Source organism: Notothenia rossii (assembly GCF_949606895.1).
Source record: "Notothenia rossii genome assembly, chromosome: 4".
NCBI lineage: Eukaryota > Metazoa > Chordata > Actinopteri > Perciformes > Nototheniidae > Notothenia > Notothenia rossii.
In genome coordinates, this window is record NC_136902.1 from 43,561,914 (window position 1) to 43,587,045 (window position 25,132).

Sequence of the window (25,132 nt, forward strand, 5' to 3'; positions counted from 1 at the left end):
TTTAACATTTTCCATACAAATAAAGATGTGTCTGTTTTTATAGAGTGGTTACTAAAACCATCCCTTTAAACTGTAGGTCTATACTGTAACAAATTAAATCTTACCCAAATTCACACATGAATAAAAAACTCTTAAAGAATAATTTGTTCATATGATGAAAAGATTGAATAATAGGTTCTACTCTCAGTGTGTTTTTAGGGTTATTTAATAGTTTCCTCTTTTTTCTTTATAAATTCACCAATTGATTAATTCATGGCTAATACATCTTTTTCTTTACGTATTTCTCGTTGGTGAATAAGTGTGTTTATGTGTAAACTCACAAACTCCCGTTTTCCTTCTCTCCCCCTCTGGTTGTCAAGCCACGACCCCCTCACGTTCTGCCGGACCATGCCAACTCCTCCGTTCTTTCCTCTCCTCCGTCCACCTTCTTCTCAGTCCATCCGCTCTTGGATCCTTCCGCTGTAACTCTCTTCAGTGTCCCATCTGCTTTGCTTTTCATCTCCTCCTTTACAGTCTCTACTTTGTTGCTTGGAGGGCGTATTCCGCTCTCATGTCCCACACTCTGCTCTTGTGCCCAAATCTTGTGGCACAGCTTGGAACTTCATGTCCTGTGGGGGACCGATGAGAGTGTGCCTTTTTATGTCACCTGGTTTTGGTTCTTGGTGCCTCAGGTGGAGATAGTTCTGGATGCAGCGTTGGAGTTGTTGGTTCAGCTCTGGTTCTCTGTCTGTTCGATGGAGGAGGAGGAGTCTTCCGTGGTGAGGTCTTTTGTCTGCTTGGACGATGGGGTCGTAGCGTTCTGACAGGTGGAGAGAGAGAGAGAGAGAGCTCTCGGGACGCATTATCTATAGTTAATTCTAACACACTGAGGTAAAATAAATCCAACCTTTTCCACTCTATTTTCCTAATCTTACTATCCATCTTAGTTGTTAAATGTCATCTAAACACAATTCATGTCTACTAATAATTTTACCATATCCCTAAACATTGCCTTCACCCACTGTAACATGTTTATTCCAATTAACTCTTTCAGGAAACCATTTTCTTCTATAAATGTAAATACCTACATGTTTCAAGCACCACATATTTCACACACTATAAAAGAACGTCTCCATATTTTCTCCATCACTTTAAATCTCACTGTTATTTAGAACCGTAGTAACTTTTGTGACTGGACATATCTGCAATGTCGCCACTATCTGCTGGGGAATCTTGTTCATAGAGTTTGTACGTACAAAGCTGTACTTGTGGGTTAGTAGCCTGTGTCTAACAATCATTTTCAATAATTGTGCTCAGGTCACCGATCGGTTGTTCATAGCTTAACAGGGGGTGTTTCTGGTACGGACTAAAACATGGATCCAGTGTATTTAGAGATTCCCCTAATCTGTAAATCCCCATCACTTACATATCCCGATCACTTAAACCCATCTCATCATTTGATACAAGAACTGCATATAGGGGGGGTGAATCATCTTGATTATAACTCTTGTTTGGGACCGAGTATTTCTAACTCCTCCTCTTGTTGCTCAGCTGATCTGTTGGCTCTGGGGATAAGTGAAAGTCTCTGAAACCCAGCTGGAGTCTTGTTAGTGATGTGGGCATTCTCTATGAGTGAACTAATGGATCCATGTCTTACATAATATTGTACTCCCCTTCCAACCAGAAAGGTGCCAAGTGTAATGAGCACAATCAACAATGCTATTCTGACTCTTATCCCTAGGGGACCCCACAATTGGTTTGGCTTTGTTCTCATCATCTCTATTTTATCCCTGGTTGTGTCCGTTACAGAATTTAAATAATGAGTACAAAAATAACATAACAAATTGGACTCTTTTTACAGATGCAAAACAAAAAATAGGTTTTCACATTAATGTACAATCTATAAAAATCTATAGACAATTTGTCTTTTGAGCTGTTTCTATCTTTATCTTATTTCTATTTATTGTTTTGTTCCAGCTCTGCCAAATCAGTCCTAACTCCCAATAATGTTCTGGAAGTTGCCAGTGAAGGGTGACAATGTGTGAGGTGGTGTCAATTTGCTCCTTTTTCTTTACCTTTAAACCGGAGCGCGTTTGAAGTTCGTTACAACTTTTCACGCTTCCGTCCACCGGGGATGAGCCCACTGTCTTTTGTGAACTTTCACCCTCACCCAATCACCTGGCCGAACAGGAGTCTCTTCTGGTGTCTCGTCTGGTATCTCTGTAGTTTTCCTAGCCTGCTGTGTAGACAAAACTTGCATAATATTACTCAGAGTTCTGACATATTCATCCACTTCTATTTGTCTAATATCTAAAACTGGACCACTCCCTCCTTGGAGAAGGCCCAAGCTTCGGCATACCTCTTGTTGACTACATGTTATTATTTATTAACTACAACGTCACTGAAATCAACATATCTGTATAATCATGGCACTCCCTCCTTTGAGCATAAAATGCTCAATTAATATTGCAATGATTACCCTATTATGAACAGGACATGTAAAACCCATAACGTTGCATTAAATAAATATAACTTCTCCGTGTACCCACAAGGGGTACAAAAATATCGTATGATTTATGGTTTTCTGATGGTATAAATGCATATTCACTAAAAAAATCAGCAATTAGCACTTCTAATAGTTTACTTGTTTCAATAATGGCTTTTGTAATGGTATTATGCATCATCGTTGCTGCGAAAAACAATACCCCTGGTGTCGCTAATGAGTCTCAATAATTCTAGGATTAGAGGATTGGTTGACACTGCTGAACTAACATATGATAAAATAATCTGTCTCCAAACTGGAGGGAAAATATGAACTATTCTCACAGAGAGTGACCTGTATGAAGGGCTGGTACCCCTCACTCAAATGAGATATTGCCTTACGCACTACACTATAAATCAGTAAAGTTACTCAAGAATAAATAAATAAAGACTGATTCTTGAAACTGTTGTAAAAACCCTACAACTTCTTCATCCAAGCTCTCAATCAGTGTTATGTTATTTAATCTGCAGCTCATGCCTTAAAACAGATACTTCAGCCGATTATAAAATTGTGTTTATGAGAAAAATGTAATCTGACTCCATAAATCAAATAATTGTTTGATTAAAAACTGCACTTCTGGCTAACAATAAATGAAGTTCCCCTTTAAACACAGCCCCGGTCTTCTGACGGGGTCCATCTATGTACTGGCTGGAAAATGTTGGGCCAGTCTCCGTCGCTCCGTCACTGTTCTCCCGCTAACAGTCACTCTCTAGTTCAGCTGGGTTCTTGTTGACTTCTTCACTGGTTTGAGACAAGCGACCCTATCGGACACCTCCCTTTGTAGCCAGACTTCACCACAGCAGAATCGAGTTTCTGTTTTCAGGTCTGGACAGCTTCACGTCAGGTGTATCGCCGCCTCTTGCATATTTTGGGTGGAAGCCCGTCTTCTTGACCTCACTAGTTGTGTGGACACAATAGTTTTCTGTGTGGGGGAACAACATCACTCGTAATGTATTTTCCTTCTCATAATTACAAAAATAGTCTGCTAAATGTTCTACTCTGCTACTTCTAATCTGTGGATGCTCTGTGTAAATGCAATATTCTACTCACTATCTTTTAAATAACATTCAACCTCTCCCTCCTGTGGTGACATATGTGGCTCTCTGTAGCTGGATTTCCAAATACTCTAGTGCTGAAGATGCATCACCTGATGGTCTGGTCCTCTAAGCTTCCTCATTGTTGTGGTTGATACCAGGCTGTCTGCGGCATTTGGTTCATGTTTGGAAATCCTGTACGTCTTTGACATCTCTGGGTTGCTTGGTATTTCATATCATGGTAAATGAGATGTTGTCTCCATTCTTCAATGGGTATAGCGTCTAATGCCACCACATCTCCCAGGCTTGCCTGCACTGATTGGGGAAGGGCGTTAATGACCGCGTTCTTCCACAGCATTACGACAGACGGTGAAACGTCATGTCGTTCTCCAGTGGAGTCCTCCCACACTCCTTCACATCTCTTCAGGAAGGCATACATGTCTTCCCCCGGTTCTTTTCTCCGGCTGTTGAGGGCATGTAAACTCTGTGTTGTTGGGTAGATGTGACGAATAGCAGCCCAATAATTTGACCTGATGTAGTTGAATGGAGTGTCATCTGGGTCATTTGTGCAATTGGCCTCGGAATCTATTGCTCTCACTTCAAGTCGTCTTTCAATCCGTCCGAGCAGGGCCCTCATGTCTCCTAAGCACAGGTGGTCCTGGGCTGTGTATCTCTTCAGATCATTCACCCACTTCTGACCTCCTTTCGTGAGTGGAGGTAGCTTTGACACTAATGCTTCCATGTCCCTGTGAGTCCATGATTTGTATTGAAATCCTCCTCTTCCAGCCGCAATCAATGGCATGGAGGTATATGCACCGGTTCTTCGTTCTTCTTGTTCTCTCTGTTGTCTATCTGCCATCATGTCCTGGAATCTTACATCTTCTTGTCGTCTTTCCGCCAGAAGTTGTTGGTTTTTATCTTCCTCCCTTTGTCTTTCTGCAACAATGTCATTATGGGCTTCAACTGACTTTCGTCTCTCTTCAATAATGTCATTATGGGCTTCAACTGCCTTTCGTCTCTCTTCCATTCCTCTGTTGAGTTCCTTTTCCATTATTCTGCCGAGTTCTTCCACATGTAAGCTGTTTGTCAATCCTTGGCTGGCATTTTCCAGATGGAATACCAGACTTGCAACCATAGCTTTTCTTTTTTCAGCTCTGTTCATAGCAATGTTTACAGGTCCATACCAAGAGGGTTGTCCGGCTTTGATCCATGCGTTTTCCTGTTGTAGATATTCAGCATTCTCATGTTCAACTACAGCTTTTGTATGGGCTTCCGTTGGTCCAGGTTGATCATCTGCTGGAATCAATCCTCTCGTTTGCCACTGTTCTAACAGTTTCTCCATTTGGTTCCATGTCCTCTGTCTTTTACTTGAAACTGTTAAAGCATCGGATCTGATTTTTACCCTTTCCTTGATATCTGCAGTTGAGCCTGGCCCTGCGTCTAGTCTCAACTTAGTTTGTTTTGGTGACATGTTCTCTAATTATTTATGAACTTATCAAAGATGAAGCACTAATCTTCTGACTAGCACCTTCGTTGCTGTTCGTCCGAACTTTAACATTTTTTTTTTTTTTTTTGCTCAAGATTTCATTATTTTTATACATTTTTTTTTTTTTTAAGTTTAAGGTAAAATATTAATAAAGTTAATTAATATATAAAAAATATGCAAAATTAAAATATGAAATGTTAAAATAAAGTTGTACCGTGTATGGTTTTGACTTTGAAATATGAATTTGGTTCAAATTCACAATGTTATGGTGTTTCCGCTATTTGGGTAATAATTCTGTACTACCACCAGAGTGCGCTATTTTAAATTCCAGCTTAATCCACTAGGGAATAGCTGTTTCAAAACTGACTCGTTTTTAACAAGGAGAAACTTAGTTTCCTCAAAAATATCTTTAAAATAGGAAGAACATTACACTATGGTTAAACAACACAGCACATAACCGCCAAAACACATTTGCAAAGAAGAATATTCACAAAACCGCCAATACACATTTACCAGCAGAAGTACTTCCAATAGTTCTAACTCTGACAAGAAGTATGATGTTCTTTAGAAGATGGAATGCCTAGCCTCAGTGTGTTAAAGCAAACAGAGTACTTCAATTAGCATTTCATGAAATGGCGACTGCCGTGTGGCTCACCGTGAACATGAGGTCAAGACAAGATGGCAACTGGTTTTCCAACCTTTGACCTGAAGAACAAAGGGATTTGAGAAAACACCTGGAGTTGAAATTGGTGAGGTGATATTTTGTCTAGTAAATTCAACACACAACACTGTAGTTTAAAATAACATTTCTATTTAGTTTACAATGATAAATGGGCCTCATACCCTTACGTCATAGCCCTCTACCAATGTACGTAAATGTTTTGACTTTAAGAGCCAGTATGGTCATCTCTTCTGTTTAAACACGCTATTTATGGGACAAATAGGACGCTATCCAAACACAATCAGAAGAATATCGTCTATCTAACGCACGAATGTCGCACTTCCTGCCGTAATCCACAACGCAATGTCTTTTTGAAAAACAGAAATAAAGTAACCACTGAAAGCTTCAAACTCCTCAGGCCTTTTCCTTGAAAAATGACTTTTTTAAAACAGCCTCACACTGTTGTTACACAAAACACTCACTCCAATAAACTTAGCTTCAAACATTGGCTGTGTCTTTGCCTCAAGCAGTCCCGACTGCTTAATGGCCTAAAACCATTCACGTAAAACGTAAAACGCAACAAAAGACACATATAGTGATTGGCCTCTAGCCGACATGTAATAACAGACAAACAAATAGCATGCAGGGTTAAATAGAAAAAAAGAAATTGAACTCACCCTGCATGTAACAAAGCAACGCCACGTGGTAGGATACCAATGTTTATCAATTTAGGCTTGTTTTAACTTAAATTGCACAGCTATTTTCAGGATCCGCTGGCCGCCGTCAAACACACAGAACTAACATTGTCCTACATTAACTATTGAAGAATTCGATATAACAGGTTTCTCCTTACCTAGTTGATTTGAGCTCTCTGTGTGTTGAACGGATGCCAGCGGGTCCAGCAAGCAGCCTGCTGTAGGCTGTAGGCTGTCTCGCGTCCAGGAGAGAAGCTTTAAAATTAGACTAAATGGAGTCTCTGAAAAGATTCAAATGGGATACTTTAATTAAAAAAGGCGCGGTAGTGTTACAGACAGAATATTGTTCCTGCAGAAAACAGCTGTGATCTGGCTCTCCTGAGCAAGAAGAGAAGAGCCTGGATCTCTCCTCCGGTGCTGTTATATATCCTCTGCTGGCTCCTCCCCGCCAGCCGGCTCACCTCGTCTCCAATGTCCGTTATTGCATTTAAACAGAGGATAGGTTCTTTTCACATTCAATATATGCTTAACACGCCGTTTCTCCTCATATTCTCTTTCATCACTTTTCATGTAACACATTCTAAACGCTGTAATCAATACTCTAAAACATACAGAAAATACTTCACGGCTGGTTTGGTTTCCGGATGTTGTCACATGCTACTCTCGTCTGTGAACAATAATGTATTCAAATAAACTGTACCTTCATTTAATATTCAGCATGGTAGTACCTCGACATCTATAGTTGTAGTGTTAAATCCGTAGGTTTCGGTTTGCACCACTCCATATCATTTCGCTACTCAATTCACCTCTTTAGGAAATCGTATATTAGCCACATGCTAAATGCTAACCGTAGATGAAGGATTTTCAGAATAAAAGCTTAACTGCTTGTGCACAAGAATTTCTGGTTTTTCAGTATAAAAGAGCGTTTAAACTGACGGTATGTTTAAGCTACATTATACCATCAAAACATTGATTTTAATTTCTAACAGATCCCCCTGGACGATGTGAGGCCCCCCCTAGAGGATGTGAGGTCCACCCCCAAATAAAGCAGGTTAAAATTATTAAATTGCATACATTTTCTTTTAGTAAACACTGAAAACGGGTCCCACAGACCCAAACAGCACACAAAGGTTAAAGGTAAGCATATAATATATAAATATAAAATATATGCACTGCAAAAAACAAAAAAAAGAGGAGTAAAAGTAGCCCCCGACTTGCTTTATTTTTTGAAAGTAGCCCTCATCCTAAAAAAGGTTGCTGACCCCTGTTTTAGAGTATTGATTACAGCGTTTAGAATGTGTTACATGAAAAGTGATGAAAGAGAATATGAGGAGAAAAGGCGTGTTAAGCATATGTTGAAGGTGAAAAGTACCAATCCTCTATTTAAATGCAACAACGGACATTAGAGGCGAGGCGAGCCGGCTGGCGGGGAGGAGCCATTAGAGGATATATAACGGCACCGAACGGGGGATTGGCCCTTCTCTTCTTGCTCAGGAGAGCCAGATCACAGCTGTTTTCTGCCGGAACAATATTCTGTCTGTAACACTACCGCGCCGAGACTCCATTTAGTCTCATTTTAAAGCTTCTCTCCTGGACGCGAGAATAAAGAACATATTTAACACTTTACACCACTGGCTATACAGATAGAAAGACTAAGCCTTGAACAGAGGCATGAAAATACATTTTTAAAATGCTCAACAGTCCTGCCAAAATTATAAACTGACTGCTGCTAGTGATGTCTCGGTCGCGAACGAGCCGTTGTTTTTTTTTGTTAAGTAATACAAGACAGAATGATGATGATGATCTCCGCGCTACAGCTGCTCCGTGCATGCATGCAGTGACATGGATTAGAGACTTTTGGATGCTGCTGCTTTGAGCATTGCAATACATTTATTTGTATTATGTTTTTTATGATTAGAGGCGGTTGGATGCTGCTGTTTTGAGCATTGCAATATATTTATTTTCACTATGTTATTTATTTATGATTATCCCTAGGCTCAGCAAAGATTTGATGTCAGCTGTTGCTTTCTCTTTTTCTATAGTTAATAGTTACTGAAATAGAGCCCTGCTATTTTGTCAGGGCCTTTTCTTTAAATATAATTTTAAAATGTCGATACAGTAGCCCCTTTTTAAAATGTCTATGCTTAAGTTTTTATAGGTGTTGTTGCTATCTGCTTTGTGTAGCGTGGTTCTACAAGGAAGTCAGTGCATTCATTGGGTGGTATCAGAGAGCTAAAAGGGTCTGTAAATGCAATGAAAAAATGTGGCCACAGCAAATTATTTATATTAAACATGTAATTTTTACTTTTGAATACTTCAGTACAAAGGATTTATTGAATAATTTAAGTGATATATGTGAACACATATAAATCATTAGTCAAAACAGGGCTACATTTGATTTAATTATAAAAGGTATAATATGTGGTAAACTGAAGAGCCGTTTGGGAGCCGAAAGAGCCGGCTCTTTTTGGTGAGCCGAGCCAAATGATCCGGCTCACCAAGAAGAGCCGGAATTCCCATCACTACTACACAATTAAAATAAATGCTTTTATATATTTTTATTAGATGTGACTCTTTGGCATTTCTGTTATTATTAACACTGCTGCTTTAGTTGTTCTGACTGAAATCCTCTGTTATTCCTCATTTTAAAGCCGATATTCCGTGGGGTCGGGGGGCTCGGATCTTTTTCACCTTTTTCATACCTGATGAGTTTGCATCCCTGATATATATATTAGGGCTGTCAAGTTAACGCGTTAATAAAGCGTTAACGCAAAAAAAAATTAACGCCACTGATTATTTTAACGCGATTAACGCATGTGTATTTTTTGTCCTCGGCCGCCCCGTAGTTTCAGAGCGCATCGAGTTTAAAATACCATCTACAAGCTGATGCTGACAGCCCCGCTCCTGCCGTCCGCTTGCGGCAGACCACACTTCCACGCTCACCGGAAGGCACCGACTGGCCATAGATGAGAGTAACAAATGCGTCACTTCCGGGCAAAAATAACGGCTCCGCCCACTTTTGGGGGAAAACAGTGCTGTCAGTTGAACGGCGGTCAATACAAATTCTGAAGTTTTTGCCAATCAGATCAGAAATGTAAGAAAACTGGAGATTTTTGGATCTTCAAAGAGCCCGAATCCAATGGCCAGACAGGCAAACAATTGCATTAAGCCATTAGAAATAGACGATCGGGCTCGATATATGGTTAAATATAGCAGTAGGCTATCAATTTTCATAGATGAGAGTAACATCTACTTCACTTTACGGTCCCGCCCACTTTTGGGGGAAACAACGGCTGTCATTTGAATGGCAATCGAGCCTGAAGCCACAGAGATCTTCTGTTACTGTCCTTTCTTCTTAGAGGAAGTACAGAAACACGTAACTCTGGATTTGTTTTAATGTTTGAGGTGCAATAAACGACACAGCAGCTTTTTGGTATGATAAAACTATTATGTTCGGCCTCACTCATGAGAGTAACAGCTGGAGAAATTACAGCCTCGCCTACTGATTTTAATTTAACCATATATCAAGACCGATTGTCGATTACCAATGATCGGTTGTTTGCCTGACTGGCCATCATAATCGAGCTCTTTGAAGATCCAAAAATCCACGGTTTAAAAAAAAAATGGATCGGATGGGCAAAAACTTCAGAATTTGTATTGACCGCTATTCAAATGACAGCGTTGTTTTCCCCCAAAAGTGGGCGGGGCCGTAATATTTGCCCGGAAGTGACGTAGGTGTTACTCTCATCTATTGGGAGGACCGGGAGGGTGTGTGTATGTGTGGCGCTATCGAGCGATAGGGATAGAACGGGCACACCTTACGTGTATTGTTGTTGTTAGCATCTGGTGCTAGCTATGTGCGCTAACGGATATAAGGAGCAGTAGCGGCGCTAGGGAGTGGCTACTTGGGCTCAAGCCCCGGATCTTTTCTGAAAAGCCCCGGATGTTTCACTTAAAAAAAAAAGAAAAAGATTTTTAAAAAAAAGAAAAAACGTTGTTGAAAACGTCTCGAGAGTAATGTGCAGTACCGGAGTCCACCAGAGAGGCAGCCGCTGTGGGATAGTAGCCTGCGTACTGCATAGCCTTCCCTGCCCTGAAGAAGAAATGACCCTTCCTAGTGCCTGCCTGACGAGTTTTAAGCTAATAGCCTATAAAGCAGTAGTGTGGCGTGAGGAAAAAATTAGGGGAAGCCAATAATACGTCCTTTCTTTTGGTGTGTGGTGGTCAATGTAATAACGTAACCAGATGAGTGATTACAGCGCCCGGTATCATTTTACACACATTTGTATCATACAGATGCAGGACTTACACACGCCTGTTATCTGACCGACAGGTCCGCACGCAATCTCCAGCCGAAACTCTAATAAGCATTCATTCACAAACTAAATCAGGAGACCTTTAACGTTTTACGTCCGGTTCGCTCCTTTGTTCCTCGCTGTACACAGCTCCAGTTTGGGCATTGGCCTGTCATCAGATTGTATTTGTTGTTGCTGCTGCAGCGGAAGTTTAGTAAAATTATTTTTGATTAAATACTCCAAATCTCCACCCTCCATAATTGCACTTGCTTCAGTTGCTTGCTACTTTCTAACGGCGGTGAGAGTGGTGCAGTGACGCTATCTATCTTCTATCGATTAGATTTATGATTCGAAAATTATAAAAGTAGGGTAGACATGTGGATATTATCCGACTGAACAAAACGTGCATTTACCTAACAGGATCGTTTTCCACTGACCTTTTTTCGAGATATTTTCCAAAACCCTGTGGAGAAATCCCATTGCTATTTTGTCGAGGGAAACCGAGCGCAGCTTACTTCCGCTTTTTGGGACGCGTCACTGCACCACTAAGTTGATGCGATTTGATTGGATTGTGAGGCAAGAGAAGCCAGCCGCCTCTGGCTTCCCTTGTCATGGCCCTGACCAATCACAGGTTGGCAGGGGCATGACGTGAGCCTCATCTGATTGGTCAATCCCTCCATTTTTTTTCACCAAGGCAAGCAAATTTCGGCTGGCCTCCTCTCGCAACAGAGAGGAGGCCAATCTACTGTTTCACCATAACATCTAGAGGGGCGCTGTTTCACTCTTTGTAAAATACTCAATGAGAATGGGGGAGAGACGGGCCGGTGTCGGTACCAGATGTGTTCGGGGGCCTTCTCTTACCAATGACGTCACACATTGTACGCATTGTGATTGGCTGTACGGTAATTTACCCAGGGGTACTCGGGGGCAAATCACATCTACAGATCATGACGAACCGAATTGAATTATTCCTATGCTCCTAGCGTGTGAAAATGTTTGTGAAAAACATGTTAAAAAAACATGAAAACGGAGCAATGGCTGTACGGCAACTCAAGAGGACCATCATACACGGTCAAATTCCGAACATTTAAACATAACCTACACTTCATTCTTTACTTTGTCCGTTATTATATGTAGAAGATGAACTACCTCTCTGAAAGGTCCCAATGTGTTCATTTTGATGGGCTGTCTTCTGAGTGGTTAAACATCAATGATTTTCTGACTTCTGACTGCTTTGGATATATAATTACACCACAATAAGGTTTTACTATCACAGTGCACTGAGATTTGTGACTGTAAAGCAAGGCGGTTTTGCCATCACTTACTGTACTGAGGCTCAGTCACTGGTACATTTTCATTTACAAAGCCATGTTGGATAAAGTACCATCTTATATCTGCTCCCTGATCTCTCGGCAAATTGAAAGTACTTATTGCCTGAGATCTCATGCTGTGGTTTTAGTAAATGTGCCAAGTGCTAGGACTGTCTTAGGGAAGAAAGCTTTTAGATGTCCAGCTCCACTAACTTGGAACAGTCTGCAAAAATAATGTAAAATTACCAAGCTGGTACCACTACATGTTTTTAAAGCTTGGTTGGATGCTCCACAGTCAGATGCTGTTGGTACCTGTACATGTGGATAGATATGTAAATTGTAATCCCTGTAATTTGTGCTGTATGATGTCCTTTTGTTGTTCTGTTGTTTATGTTTTTATGTCTTCATGTGGAACCTAGTGCTGCAGGTCTCCCTTGAAAAATAGATCATTGATCTCAATGAGATTTTACCTGGATAAATAAAGGTTTTGAATTGAATGTCGAGCTGCAACTGCAAGTCACTCAAATGCATAAACTGGAGAATAATTATGTTACAAGTGTTACAGAAAACATATCCAAGTGTAACAAACATCCAGTATTAACCTTACTGTTTTTTTACTAACAGTAACCAACTAATAATTTTCATAAAGTGCATATTTATTCCAAAATCACTATATATATATATAATAATGCACAATGGTACACAGTATCCAAACTCTTTAGGCACTGGTCAGAGGCATTCATGTAAAGCAGATCACCAGAATCCAATACTGAATACTTATACAAAATGTACACCACCCCAAATTGATCATGTTGTTGATAGTGCTACAGATGCGCTGCGAATAAAATTAGACTCTGTTGCTCCTTTGAAAAAGAAGAAAATAAAACAACATAGATTAGCTCCATGGCATAATGCCGAAACCCGCAAAATAAAGCAAAAGTCGAGACAACTTGAAAGGATATGGCGTTCCACTAAACTTGAAGAATCTCGTTTAATTTGGCATATTACTCTCAATGAATATAAGAAAGCACTGCGTAAAGCGAGAGCAGCATACTACTCTTCATTAATAGATGAGAATAAGAATAATGCAAGATTTCTTTTCAGCACTGTAGCCAGGCTGACAGAGAGCCACAGCTCGACTGAGCCTTCTATTCCCATAGCACTCAGTAGTAATGATTTTATGTGCTTTTTTAACGATAAAATTGTTACTCTTAGAAACAAAATCAATGACCTCTTGCCTTTGACCAGTATAGTGTTATCAACAGCTCCCGGAAACGTAAGTTCTAATAATATTACACTAGATAGTAAACTAGAATGCTTTTCAGCCATAAACCTTGAACAATTAAATTCAATGATTCTCTCTTCTAAACCATCAACGTGTATCTTAGACCCGATTCCAACTAAGCTGTTAAAAGAAGTTTTTCCATTAATTAGCACTTCTTTATTAAATATTATGAATATGTCTTTATTATCAGGCTATGTTCCAAAATCATTCAAAGTAGCAGTGATAAAACCGCTTCTTAAAAAGCACAACCTCGATCCAGAGGTTTTAGCCAACTATAGACCTATTTCTAATCTTCCGTTCCTCTCAAAAATTCTTGAGAAAGCAGTCGCAAAACAGCTGTGTGATTACTTAAGAAACTATGATTTATTTGAAGATTTTCAGTCTGGCTTTAGAACACAACATAGCACAGAGACAGCTCTGGTTAAAGTCACAAATGACATTCTAATAGCCTCTGACAAGGGACTTGTTTCTATTCTTGTCTTACTCGATCTTAGTGCTGCATTTGATACTATCGACCATGATATCCTATTGCAAAGACTAGAGCACTTAGTTGGCATACAGGGAACTGCTTTAGGCTGGTTTAGGTCTTATCTATCTGAACGCTCTCAGTTTGTACGTGTCAACGATGAATCTTCCATGCAAACCAAAGTTAGCCATGGAGTGCCACAGGGCTCAGTGCTTGGACCTATTTTGTTCACCCTATATATGCTTCCGTTAGGCAATATTATAAGGAATCATTCTGTAAACTTTCATTGTTATGCGGATGATACTCAACTATATTTATCAATCAAGCCTGATGAAATTAATCATCTAAATAAAATTCAAGACTGCCTCAAGGACTTAAAAACGTGGATGACCTTAAATTTTTTGATGTTAAACACGACCAAAACTGAAGTTATTGTACTTGGCCCGAAGAATCTACGAAACAAATTATCTAAAGATATATTAACTATGGATGGCATTAATTTGGCCTCCAGTGAGACTGTAAGGAATCTTGGTGTTATATTTGATCAGGATTTATCCTTTAACGCCCACATAAAATCAATTTCAAGGACCGCCTACTTCCATCTACGTAACATTGCAAAAATCAGGCATATCTTGCCTCAAAACGATGCAGAGAAACTAGTCCATGCATTTGTTACTTCAAGGCTGGATTATTGTAACTCCTTATTATCAGGGTGTACCAAGAAGTCAGTCAAGTCGCTTCAGCTGATTCAAAATGCTGCAGCTCGTGTACTAACCAGAGTTAGGAAAAGGGACCACATTACTCCTGTTCTGGCTGCCTTACACTGGCTCCCTATAGAACACAGGATAGAATTTAAAATTCTTCTTCTCGCCTACAAAGCCCTTAATGGGCAGGCGCCATCTTACCTTAAAGAACTCATTATACCCTATTGTCCTACTAGGGCATTGCGTTCCAAGAATGCAGGGTTGTTGGTTGTTCCTAGAGTCTCTAAAAGTACAATGGGAGCCAGAGCCTTTTCTTATCAAGCTCCACTTTTGTGGAATCAGCTTCCAGTTTGTGTTCGGACGGCAGACACCCTATCCGTTTTTAAGAGTGCGCTTAAGACTTTCCTTTTTGATAAAGCTTATAGTTAGGGCTGATTAGATTCAGCCCCTAGTTTTGCTGATATAGGCTTAGTTTGTCGGGGGACATCTTACTTCTTCCTTCTCTCTGTCTATACCTGTGTACTCTCATGTTCCGATTAACCCAGCTTCCCCAAATTTCTTTCTTTTTGGTGTCTATATACGCCGGGATCCGGAGTCATGGATGATCCTGCGGTCCTGTGTCATGGATTGCGAGTCCTGGATCTTGAGTCGTGGCTGTGGTCCTGGATCATAAGTCCTGGATGGATATCCTCGTGGATTCATCTTCTTATTATACACACATGCATTTCAAAACATTTGGACTACCTATGTTGCAAATGTATTATCTTTTCAATTTACACACGGCATCTATTGCACGTCTGTCCGTCCTGGGAGAGGGATCCCTCCTCTGTTGCTCTCCCTGAGGTTTCTCCCATTTTTCCCTTTAAACTGTGGGGTTTTCTCTGGAAGTTTTTCCTTGTACGATGTGAGGGTCTAAGGACAGAGGGTGTCGTATTGTCATACTGATATTCTGTACAAACTGTGAAGTCCACTGAGACAAATGTAACATTTGTGATATTGGGCTATATAAATAAACATTGATTGATTGATTGATTGAATACTGGTAAAAACGTTGCAGAGATCAAATGTTTCCTTGTCTGAAAGGAGAAACCTAATTTTAAAACAACATTTTCAGTGTGTGACTTGAAAGATAAGTTCTGATCAATAATAAAACTTAGATATGTGTATGTAGTGACCCTTTCAATGTCAATGTCAGTCCCTTGAACATCACAAATGTTGGGGAGAAAATAAGTTAACTTTTTGCCATTTGAGAATATCATGAGTTTGGAGTTGTCTGCATTTAATACTAACTTGAGTTGAGATAAATGGGATGGAATAACATCAAAGGCAGACTGGAGGAAATCAAGACTTTGCTCTATAGAAGAGGATGAACAATAAATAACAGTATCATCTGCATACAAATGGAAAGCAGCATTTGAAAAATTATTAGAGATTATTTACATACAGTATATGGTGAAATTATTGGTCCTAATATGGAACCTTGGCGCACACCCTTTCAAATAAAATCAATAAAATCAAGTTTTATTTATATAGCACATTTATAAACAATTTTTGGTCGAGCCAAAGTGCTGTACAAATACCCTACAGTAAAGAAATGTTACAGCTAATACAACAGCAGTTTGTTCAGAATATCAGTATGAGAAGAAAACGACACCCTCTGTCCTTAGACCCTCACATTTTACAAGGAAAAACTTCCAGAGCAAACCCACAGTTTAAAAGGGAAAAATGGGAGAAACCACAGGGAGAGCAACAGAGGAGGGATCCCTCTCCCAGGACGGACAGACGTGCAATAGATGCCGTGTGTAAATCGAAGAGATAATACATTTTGCAACATAGGTAGACCGAATGTTAGGAAATGCATGTGTCTATAATAAGAGGATGAATCCACTAAGATGTCAACAATCCTGTGGGAGCCTTCAGGGAGGCAGCACGACGAGACCCAGGCAGGACCGTAGAGACAGGTTCAGCCACGACCCGAAGTCCACGACTTAATCCAGAACTCAGGATAGAGGATCCAGGATACGGGACCACAGCAAGAGGATCAGCCTCGACTCAAGATCCCGGCGTCGATATAGACACAAAAGAAGAAAGATTTGGCTGGGTTAATCGGAACATGAGAATACACAGATACAGACGGACAGAAGGAAGAACAAGCACTCCCTTTGGAGTGATTTTTTTAAAATATTGAAGTTAAATGCATCAATCTGGTGCACTTTGAGAGCAAAATTAAGAGATATATGGATACCTCTCAACATCCATATGAAACAACTGTAAACAGATTTACTTTGTCTTTATGGATTCGATTGTGGACTTGATTGTGATTGCTGCACATTATCCCTTACTTAATAAATACTTTTTTTGATAATCTATTATATAGAAAAGTATATCATATTGATATATAATATATAATTTATTGATAATATATAATATAATCAAATATAACAATCAAAACGAAATAAGTAGTATTAAGTATTAGGGCTAAGAAAATATTTTACATGTGAAATAGTTGTATGTATTGATTTAAATTGACATGCATCCGCTAAGAAAAATAGTCCGTTGTTACTGTTTGAACTAACGTACCAAAGGCACTGAACATATTACATGTATTACCTACCATAGCCCCCTGATGAACCTGGGGGCTGTGTTGTCTGGAACCTTGTGTTCCTGGTAGGGTCTCCCATGGCAAATTGGTCTCAGGCAAGGGGCCAGACTAAGATTGGTTCAAAAGACCTCATGAAAGACGACACACGAAGTGAGGATACCCGGCCCGGAGGAAGCCCGGGGTCCCCTTCTGGAGCCAGGCCCAGAAGGAGGACTCGTCGGCGAGCGTCTGGTGGCCGGGCTTGCCACGGAGCCCGGCCGGGCACAGCCCGAAAAGGCGACGTGGGCAACACCTCCGCTTCTCCGTCCCGCGGGCCCACCACCTACGGGAAACAGCGATGGGGTCGGGTGCGCTGCCAGAAGGGTGGCAGTGAAGGCAGAGGGTCTCGACGGACCAGACCCGGGCGACAGAAGCTGGCTTTGGGGACGTGGAACGTCACCTCTCTGGGGGGGAAGGAGTCGGAGCTTGTGCGGGAGGTGGAGCGTTACCAGTTGGATCTGGTTGGGCTCACCTCTACGCACAGCGTCGGCTCTGGAACCTTACTTCTGGATAGGGGTTGGACTCTATTCTTCTCCGGAGTTGCTCAAGGTGTGAGGCGCCGGGCGGGTGTGGGGATACTCACAAGTCCCCGGTTGGGTGCTTCGTTGTTGGAGTCTACCCCAGTGGACGAGAGGGTTGCCTCCCTACGCCTGCGGGTTATGGGGGGGAAAACTCTGACTGTTGTGTGTGCTTATGCACCCAACAGCAGTTCAGAGTATACGGCCTTCTTGGAGACCCTGGAAAGAGTCCTGTATGGGGCTCCTGAAGGGGACTCTTTAATCTTGCTGGGAGACTTCAACGCACATGTGGGCAATGATGGAGACACTTGGAGGGGAGTGATTGGGAGGAACGGCCCCCCTGATCTGAACCGGAGTGGTGGTTTGTTACTGGACTTCTGTGCTAGTCATGGATTGGCCATAACAAACACCATGTTCGAACATAAGGATGCTCATAAGTGTACGTGGTACCAGAGCACCCTAGGCAGAAGGTCCATGATCGATTTGGTTATCGTATCATCGGACCTGAGGCCGTATGTTTTGGACACTCGGGTAAAGAGAGGGGCGGAGTTGTCAACTGATCACCATCTGGTGGTGAGTTGGGTCGAGTGGCGGGGGAAGCCTCTGGATAGACCTGGTAAGCCCAAACGTGTAGTTCGGGTGAACTGGGAACGTCTGGAGGAGGCCCAAGTTCAGGAGGCCTTCAACTCACACCTCCGGCGGAGCTTTTCGGGCATTCCTGTGGAGGTTGGGGACATTGAACCAGAGTGGTCGGTGTTCAAAGCCTCTATTGCCGAAGCCGCGGCGGGGAGCTGTGGTCTCAAGGTCCTAGGTGCCTCAAGGGGCGGTAACCCTCGAACCTCCTGGTGGACACCGGTGGTCAGGGAAGCCGTCCGACTGAAGAAGGAGGCCTTCAGGGATTTGTTATCTCGGGGGACTCCCGAGGCAGTTGCAAGGTACCGACAGGCCCGAAGGGCAGCAGCCTCAGCTGTGGCCGAGGCAAAGCAGCGGGTGTGGGAGAAGTTCGGAGAAGACATGGAAAAAGACTTTCGGGCGGCACCAAAGTTGTTCTGGAAAACTGTCCGACACCTCAGGAGGGGGAAGCAGGGAACCATCCAAGCTGTGTACAGTAAGGATGGGACGTTGTTGACCTCAACTGATGGAGTGTTAGGGCGTTGGAAGGAGCACTTTGAGGAACTCCTGAACCCGACAACTCCGCCCTCTATGTTAGAGGCAGAGCTGGAGTATGAAGGGGGATCGACACCAATCTCCCGGGGGGAGGTCACTGAGGTCGTCAAACAACTTCACAGTGGCAAAGCCCCGGGGGTGGATGAGATCCGCCCAGAAATGCTGAAGGCTCTGGGTGTTGAGGGACTGTCATGGTTGACACGTCTCATCAACGTTGCGTGGAAGTCGGAAACAGTACCGAAGGAGTGGCAGACCGGAGTGGTGGTTCCCCTTTTCAAAAAGGGGGATCAGAGGGTGTGTGCCAATTACCGAGGCATCACACTACTCAGCCTCCCCGGGAAAGTTTACTCTAAGGTACTCGAAAGGAGGGTCAGGCCGATTGTCGAACCTCAGATTGAGGAGGAACAATGCGGATTCCGTCCTGGTCGTGGAACGACGGATCAGCTTTTTACTCTCGCAAGGATCCTGGAGGGGGCCTGGGAGTATGCTTATCCAGTCTACATGTGTTTTGTAGACTTGGAGAAGGCGTATGACCGGGTTCCCAGGGAGTCACTGTGGGAGGTGCTGCGGGAGTATGGGGTGAGGGGGTCTCTACTCAGGGCCATCCAATCTCTGTACTCCCAAAGCGAGAGCTGTGTCCGTGTCCTCGGCAGTAAGTCGGACCCATTTCAGGTGAGGGTTGGCCTCCGCCAGGGCTGCGCTTTGTCACCAATCCTGTTTGTAATATACATGGATCGGATTTCGAGGCGTAGTCGTGGGGGAGGGGGTCTGCAGTTTGGTGGACTAAGGATTGCACCACTGCTTTTTGCAGATGATGTGGTTCTGATGGCTTCATCGGTCTGCGACCTTCAGCACTCACTGGATCGGTTCGCAACCGAGTGTGAAGCGGCTGGGATGAGGATCAGCACCTCCAAATCTGAGGCCATGGTTCTCAGCAGGAAACCGATGGACTGTCCACTCCAAGTAGGGAATGAGTCCTTACCCCAAGTGAAGGAGTTCAAGTATCTCGGGGTCTTGTTCTCGAGTGAGGGAACAATGGAGCGTGAGATGGGTCGGAGAATCGGAGCAGCGGGAGCGGTACTGCAGTCTCTTTACCGCACCGTTGTGACGAAAAGGGAGCTGAGCCAGAAGGCAAAGCTCTCTGTCTACCGGGCCATTTTCGTTCCTACCCTCACCTATGGTCATGAAGGATGGGTCATGACCGAAAGAACGAGATCGCGGGTACAAGCGGCCGAGATGGGTTTTCTCCGCAGGGTGGCTGGTGTCTCCCTTAGGGATAAGGTGAGAAGTTCGGTCATCCGGGAGGGACTCGGAGTTGAACCGCTCCTCCTTCGCGTCGAAAGGAGCCAGTTGAGGTGGTTCGGGCACCTAGTTAGGATGCCACCTGGGCGCCTCCCTAGGGAGGTGTTCCAGGCACGTCCAGCTGGGAAGAGACCAAGGGGTAGACCTAGAACCAGATGGAGGGATTATATCTCTTCTCTGGCCTGGGAGCGCCTTGGGATCCCCCAGTCAGAGCTGGTTGATGTGGCCAGGGAAAAGAAAGTTTGGGGCTCTCTGCTGGAACTGCTACCTCCGCGACCCGACCACGGATAAGCGGGAGAAGATGGATGGATGGACCTACCATATTACGTTATATACTTCTTACCTTCGATTTCTCTTATTCTTCTCCTCATTCGTCTTTGTTTTTCTTCAAGTTTGTATTGTATTTCTTCAAGTTTTGATCTTGTTGGTCGAATGCACTTAAGCATCAGCTAAATGCAATGTAATGTAATGATCAAAATACCCCTCTATAGAGAACCGCAGTGACGCGTCGTAAAACCCGGAAGTAAACTTCTTCCGGTTCCTTTGTCAAAAACCAATGCAAATTCTCCATAGGATTTTGGAAAATAGCTCGAAATAAGGTCTGTGGTTGACACACATTTAAGAGAGGGATCACGTTTTGTTCAGCCGGATAATCTCCACATGTCAACCCTACTTTTATCATTTTTGAATCATAAATCTAGTCGCCAGAAGCAAAATGCTAACGTTATGCTATAAACGAACTACAAGCCAGTACAGCAGCAGGGTCGCACGACTTCAACGTCACGCCAACTTAAGATCGTTTCAACTGACTTGCACTGAAACTGCACTTTGAACACTTTAAATATATTAACATTTTAAACTGTATACCCCGGTTATCTAATAATAATAATAATAATGGCTTTAATTTATAAAGCACTTCATATTTGCATTCAAATCCCGAAGTGCTAACATCGTAAAAAGAATAAAAAGCAATAAATAAAAATAAATAAGTAAAAAGAATAAAATAAGATAAAAGGGTGATAATAAATAAATAAAAGGTCTAGGGAAAGGCTCTATTGAAGAGGTGGATTTTGAGGCCTTTTTTAAAAACCTCCACGGTCTGTGATGCTCTCATGTGGTCGGGGAGAGCGTTCCACAGACTGGGGGCAGCCGAGCAGAAGGCCCGGTCTCCCATGGTACGGAGCTTAGTCCTCGGGGGTTTGAGGAGGTTTGAGTTGCTGGAGCGGGTGGTCCGCACGGAGGTAAGGGGGGTGAGGAGTTCCTTGAGGTATGGAGGGGCTGTTCCATAGATACACTGGTGTGTGAGGACGGAGACCTTGAATTCGATCCTCAATTCCACGGGGAGCCAGTGTAGTGACTTCAGGATGGGGGTGATATGATCATATTTGCGCACCCTCATCAGGATCCTAGCAGCGCTGTTCTGGATGTTCTGGAGCCTCTGGATGCTTTTCTTAGGGATCCCGATGAGGAGTGCATTGCAATAGTCCAGCCTTGAGGAGACAAAGGCGTGGACTAGCTTTTCCGCGTCAAACAGAGTGAGTGAGGGGCGGAGTTTGGCGATGTTCCTGAGGTGATAGGAGTTTTTGCATTATTGCATCATTTCTGTTTAATGTGGGCCTCAAAGGTCAGATGGGCGTCCATTTTCACACCCAAGTTGGTGACTGTTGAGGAGAGGGTAATGTCCTGGCCGGAGAAGGTGATGGTCGTGATGGTGGATGACCGAACCTGATGTGGGGTGCCAACTATAATGGCTTCGGTCTTGGAGCTGTTGAGTTTCAGGAAGTTTAGCTTCATCCACGCCTGTATCTCCTCCAGGCAGGTAGTGAGTGTGGGTGAATGCAGGGCTGCAGAGGAGGTAGGGTTGATCCTGAGGTACAATTGGGTGTCATCAGCGTAACAATGGAATGATACTCCATGTCGGCTGATGATAGAGCCAAGGGGGAGCATATAGAGTGTGAAAAGGGTGGGGCCGAGAACTGATCCTTGAGGGACACCACAGGTGACGTTGTGGGTACCCGACTCTGCCTCACCCAAGGAGACGTACTCTGTTCTCCCGGTGAGGTATGATGTGAACCAGTCAAGGGGAGAGTCAGAGAGTCCGATGGTGGAGTGCAGACGATGGAGGAGGATGCCGTGATCGACGGTGTCGAAAGCTGCAGGGAGATCAAGGAGGATGAGGAGAGAGGGAGAGCCAGCATCAGCCGTCATCAGCAGGTCGTTGGTGACCCTGACCAGGGCAGTTTCTGTGCTGTGGCCTGAGCTGAAACCAGACTGGAACTTCTCAAATAGGTTGTTGGAGTTTAGGTGGTCCTGGAGCTGAGCAGCAACTATTTTTTCCAGCACCTTTGACAGAAATGGAAGGTTGGAAATGGGTCTATAGTTGGCCAGGACTCCCGGGTCAAGGGAGGGTTTTTTAAGACTAGGTTTGATGACAGCGGTTTTTAGGGCAGAGGGGACATGGCCAGACTGGAGAGAGAGGTTTGCGATCTTAGTGATCATGGGGCTCAGGGTGCAGATGTACAATTTCACCAGAGCTGACGGAAGGGGATCCAGGACACAGGTGGAGGGCTTCATCCTCCTAACGATGCCCTCAACCTCTTGCTGAGAGATGACCGTGAAACAGCGAAGAGGCTGGGTTGTCCCAGGCCGTGGGTCAGCAGTTGGAACTGGAGGTGCAGAGGGGCTAGAGAGGATGGAGCGGATGGTGTCAACTTTATTTTTGAAGAAGGCGGCGAAGTTTCTACACTGCTTCTAATTGGAGTCGGAGTGTAGAGGACTTTGGGGTTTGAGGAGGTGGTTTATTGTGGAGAAGAGTTGCTTGGAGTTTCCAGTACTGTTGTTGATGATGATGGAGTAGTACTGGGATCGTGCATCTCTGAGGGACTGTGCGTAGGCCTTCTGGTGTTCACGATAGGTTAACAGGTGAACAGTGAGTCCTGAGGCCTTGAGCCGCCGCTCAAGGACACGCCCAGCTGTCTTCATTCTCCGCAGCTCGCCGGTGTACCATGGGGCTGAGCGCGAGAAGGTGACCATCCTGGTTTTGAGGGGGGCGTGTAGATCAAGGAGACTGTTAAGGGACTGGTTGTAATATGCCACTGACTCATTTACTGATGAGAAGTTGGCGGAGGAAATATGCTGGAGGTCCAGGGTCATGATGTCCGGGTTGATGATCCTCAGGTTCCTGAAGCGGATTTGGCGTTTGGGCTTGCTGAGTGGAGACTGGAAAAACAGCTCCAAAGAGATGGTCTTGTGGTCAGACACCCCCAGGTCATACACTAGCAGATTGCTGATGGGGGCGGAGTTTGTGATGACTAGGTCCAGCGTATGGCCCTTGGAGTGTGTGGGGACATCAACATGCTGTGTGAGATTGAGACAGTCCAGGAGCAGCAGAAACTCCATGGCAAAATGGCAGGAGGGGGAGTCGACGTGAATATTCAAATCTCCAAGTATGATAATATTGGCAGAGGATGTGCATAGCGTAGTGAGAAGGTCTTGTATCTCTGGAATGAAAGCAGAATTGGGTTTGGGTGGCCGGTAGATCAGAAGTATTGTCAGAGCGAAGGGGGGTTTACATTTAAATGCAAGGCATTCAAAAGAGGACAATACAGGCAGGGGCAGGAGTGACAGTTCCAATTCCTTTCGGTAGATAACAGCTAGGCCTCCACCACGACCAGTGTTGCGGGCTTTCTCCAAGTAGCTGTAGCCAGGAGGGCAGGCTTCATTGAGTGTGGAGTAAACCTCTGGCTGATGCCAGGTTTCCGTGAGGAACATGAAGTCCAATTTCTCATCAGTGATGTGGTCTTGAATGAAGGATGCTTTATTGCTGAGAGATTGTGTATTCAAAAGTTATATTTTAGCTTTAGAAGATGTGGTGAATCTCTGTAGGGGCCGGAGTAGGCTGTAATCCACTCCACGTTTTCCAGACTCCTTCGTGTGTGGTGGTCTCGCGATGCTCTCCGTGTAATCATGCAGCGGTCTCGCGATGTTTCTGGCGCGATTTGACCCCGCTGTAACCGGGCTCTGATGACGCGTCAGATGTGCGACACGACGGCAGACAGAGTGGATGGATGGAATTTCTGCATCTCCGTGCTGGGAATATACAATTTGTCTTCTTCTTTGGCTTCGGTGGATATAGTGGTGCCGACGAAGAAGTCCAAGTTGTTTAATGACTGAGGTGCAGGTTGGAGCGTTGGAGTGGTTGAGACTCAGGAGTTGGGGAATGGAAAACTTCAACATAGCAACAGGTCGGGCGCCGAAGAAGTTTGGTAGCGGTGTTTAGCAGCGAGGGCTAACAGCAACGAGACAGCTAGAAGGCTATCCCGTTGGTATACCTCATGTCCGGGAAAGAAACAGAGGCTTGGGAGTCCGCCTGCTATCACAGTAGTAGCGGGAGAGAGGCAAGAAGTCAGCCGGAGATAGTCAGCGAGTTTGGGCGATACAGCAGGTGAGTTTGGGCGGTACAACAGGTGCGTCCCGACAGCCGTCGGGTCCAAAACCGTCAATGATCACAAGGTTTAAGATATAAAAGCACTTGTAAAACAGACTAAAAGTTTAGCCATGTAACTATAGCTTAAAAACAGATAAAATAGCTTAAAAGCAGATAAAATAGCTTAAAAGCAGATAAAAACTCTGAGGCGTAGGAGAAGCGGCGAACATACAAGCGCCAGCGTCCTCTCCCTGCACATCTAGGCCCTTTTTGTTTTGTTTAATGTGTACCACGTTTATCTAGGCCCTTTTTGTTTTGTTTTATGTATACATGTCACACTGTGGGAAACAATATTTCCAGATTTCTGGATGTATAACACATGTCGAATTTTTGACAATAAAGCTGAATTAGACTTTCGCGTGCTTGCATATTTTAACAAAGCTTTTCATTTTAGCCACACTGAATTTAACTAGAAGTCATGGCTGTGTCAATTACCAGTCTGATATCGTTTTAAAAAGATGACAAGAAGAGTGTAGACAGAGGAGAGAACCACTACAAGTCAGGACAAGTAACAGTGCAGCCTAGATGAAGGTGTGCTTACCGGTGTTGTCAGGGCTAGCA

General features: G+C 43.6%; 1 long non-coding RNA gene across 2 annotated transcripts in view; it reads right to left on the bottom strand.

Annotated features, from left to right (window-relative positions):
* The window catches only part of LOC307036454, a 98,063-nt gene that overhangs the window by 38,550 nt on the left and 34,381 nt on the right, over window positions 1-25,132 (bottom strand). The window contains exon 4 of one of the 2 annotated variants that reach the window (XR_013807358.1): window positions 6,377-6,678. The exons of the other annotated variant lie outside the window; for it this stretch is intronic. This is a non-coding gene — a long non-coding RNA (uncharacterized lncRNA). Of the gene's footprint in view, window positions 1-6,376; window positions 6,679-25,132 lie in introns of those variants that run through there. 2 annotated transcript variants of the gene reach the window in all.